The sequence below is a fragment of the Marmota flaviventris genome, unplaced genomic scaffold, assembly GCF_047511675.1.
Source record: "Marmota flaviventris isolate mMarFla1 unplaced genomic scaffold, mMarFla1.hap1 Scaffold_44, whole genome shotgun sequence".
Taxonomy (NCBI): Eukaryota; Metazoa; Chordata; class Mammalia; order Rodentia; family Sciuridae; genus Marmota; species Marmota flaviventris.
The window spans coordinates 2,977,984-2,981,097 of NW_027288268.1; the positions used below are offsets into that span (position 1 = coordinate 2,977,984).

The window sequence follows — 3,114 nt, forward strand, 5'->3', positions numbered from 1 at the left end:
CCTAAGGAGGGGGTTACATTTCAACTGATTGGTCCAGGCCCTGCAATGCCTACGTGCGACCACACAGAGCCCTTATTAAACAACCAATAGTCAGGGGAAATATTTACTGGGCAGTTCCAAGCATTGTCTCAACAGCTACAGAAATTTCAGGTTTTGCAGGTAGCATAGAAACCTAACAATACCTAATCCTTTACATTTTAACTCAGAACTTGCAGCTTAGAAACTTTACAACACCTGGTCTTTTACCCTTTAACTTTTATGCTTTAACTTCAATTTCTTTTAACCTTACAAGAGTGAGTCTCAGTAGTCCAGTGTTCCTAAATTCAATCTCTAGTATCCACCATAAAAAAAATATATGTACCAGGGGGCTGGGGCTGGAGCTCAGTGGTAGTGATAGGCCCAACCTGATCTTTTCTTAAAATTGGGCACCTCCCCACAAAACCATGAAAAGTTAATTTCAGCTTTACTATAAATTACTGCAAATTCTGAACCTGCTTGGAATGCCTGCCCATGCCTTGAACTCACCCATGCCTGGCTCTCTGAGCAGATAGCAGCCCTCTCTGAAACTTAGTGACACCTCATAAATATTGGCCTTCTCTGGCCAGACAACGACCCTCTCTGAGTCTCTAACTTGTCTGGCACTTGGCTTAATTCTCAGCACTACATATAAGTAAATAAAGGTCTATCAACAACTAAAAAATAGTTTTTTTCATAGTGTACCTATTTGTTGACTGCCTGTGACCTAATTTGCTGTGTACTTTAGTTTTTGAGATGGAAGTTGGCCATGCATGGTGGTGCATGCCTGTAATCTCAGCTGCTTCAGAGGCTGAGATAGGAGGATCCTGAATTTGAAGTCAGTCTCAGCAATGGTGAGAAGCTAAGCAACTCAGTGAAACCCTTTCTCTAAGTAAAAATAACAAAATAAGGGTAGGGATGTGGCTCAGTGGTAAAGCGCCCATGACTTCAATCCCTGGTTTTGCCTCCCAAAATATGGGACTGGGGATATAGCTCAGCTGGTAGAGTGCTTGCCTTCTAAGCATGAGGCCCTGGGTTTAATTCCCAGTACCACAAAAAACAAAAAACAAAAAAAAGGAAAGAAAGAGAGAGATTGATCTTTCATGTCGTTTGAATTCAAGTTAGTCCCACTTTTATTTTCCTGCCACACCAGAGAAAGGTGTTTACTGAAATGTTTGGAATGTTTCTATGGGTCAGGGCCATTTTAATTAAAAGGTCTTACATATGAAAACAAAATGAATTGAGGACTTTTATTGGGACACATAAACTACACTACCTCATTAGAAGAGATTCTTTTTAATGTCACCTAATTTTATTCTGCTTTATTCATATTTAAAAAGCTTGGATTGTTGGTAAAGATGGTGCCTGGATGGGCTGGGAATGTGGCTCAAGTGGTAGAGCACTCACCTGGCATGCGTGCGGCCCAGGTTCCACCCTCAGCACCACCTACAAACAAGATGTTGTGTCCGCTGAAAACTAAAATAAAATAAAAGAATTCTTTCTCTCTGTCTTCTCTTCTCTCTCTCTCTCTCTCTCTCTCTCTCTCTCTCTCTCTCTCTTAAAAAAAGATGGTGCCTGAAGCATTTTTCTTCCAGGACCTCAGGTCCATGACACTGAATAGCGTGAACTTTTAATGGCACAATGGCACACCTCCAAATCCCAAAGTGGCGTGAACTCTCAGCCAATAAAGAAGTAAGAGCCCACTCCCCCCTGCTCCTCCTCATCCCCCGTTGAGCTCATAAATATCAACACCCTCTCCCTCTCCCTCTCCCCATCTCCCTCTCCCCTCTTCCCCCTTCCCTCTCTCTTCTTCCCCCTTCCCCCTTCTCTTCTGTGACAGGCCTCTACAGTCCTGCTTGTTGAGTTTACGGAGCTTTTCTGCCATTCCTACACAGATGATAAATCAAATCTTTTAAAAATGCTCTCTAGTTCTTGAAGAAAAATGAAATGGAATATGGGAAAATAGTCATTGATAATGTTGAAAGTGGAGTTTTAAGATGAAACAAAATTTCTCACTTTGCCAATTGCATCTGGGTGCTTGTCTCACAAATTTTGAAGAATAAAATCTATTTATTTAAGCAAGTCGAAATAGAACTCCCACCATGTGGGACGGGGAATGATACCAGATAAACTCATTTTTGTGTGCCATCTTAAAAGTTTACAGATGTTTTTCAGCAGACATGGAAAAAAATATTTAAAATATGTTTTAGAAAAGGCATCCTGACTACCATATGGGTTCATTTTCATCTTTTCCGTGACCCATCTTTCCTCTTGCAACTTCACCACGGGACAAAGGACTTTGTTGAAGGTATTCCCAAAAGTGTGCATTAAGGTTTTTTTACATTTGAAATAGGCCTTAATGGTGCTCATTAACATATCTCCCAGTTAGCCTCCAGCTGTGTTAGAATGAGGTTCATTATCCTGATTACACTGTAATTTTACTAACCCTTCTATTTTATACTAATTCACTATGAAAAAAGAACCCTGGATTTGAATATGTGAACAGAGAGCTAGAAAACTAGAGGTTTATTCTCAGACCTAGGAAGAGTTCAGCTCAAGTTCTGGAATTTATATTGTTGTTCTGAATTTCTGATACTGCTTCCCCTACATTAAAAAAGCTCAGGAGTCATGAGGAGCATTGAGTTAAAATCCAGCATCAGCAACTTAATGAGGCCCTAAGAAACTCAAAGGGACCCTGTCTCCACATAAAAATATTTAAAAAGGGCTGGGGATGTGATTCAGTGGCTGAACACCCCTGGGTTGATTTCCTGGTACCAAAAAGAAAACAAAACACACACACAAAAAAAAAAAAAAACCCTCCATAACAAGCTCTAAAAGTTCAATCTCTCTTGTGCATGGAAACAACAAATGAAGTTGGGGTTCTCTTCAGATAATTATTCCAGTCTTCACCACACAATGTGGGAACATGCTGGACTCATGGCACATGGATGCCCACAAAGGGCTTTAGAGACAAGCTGAAAACACCATACAATTATGGAACAAAATGCCCAGGTTTTTAACTGCGGATCTAAGCTTCACTAGACTAGTAAGGGTGGGGGATGGAGGTTTATCTGCCACAGAGACCCTCTGAGGAGTCCT

At 40.8% G+C, this 3,114-nt stretch overlaps 1 non-coding gene across 1 annotated transcript; it reads left to right on the forward strand.

Annotated features, from left to right (window-relative positions):
- Nucleotides 1-997: 997 nt before the first annotated feature.
- Nucleotides 998-1,071, forward strand: Trnar-ucu (transfer RNA arginine (anticodon UCU)). Its single transcript has one exon. It is a non-coding gene; the product is annotated as a tRNA-Arg (tRNA).
- The last annotated feature ends 2,043 nt before the right edge of the window (nucleotides 1,072-3,114 follow it).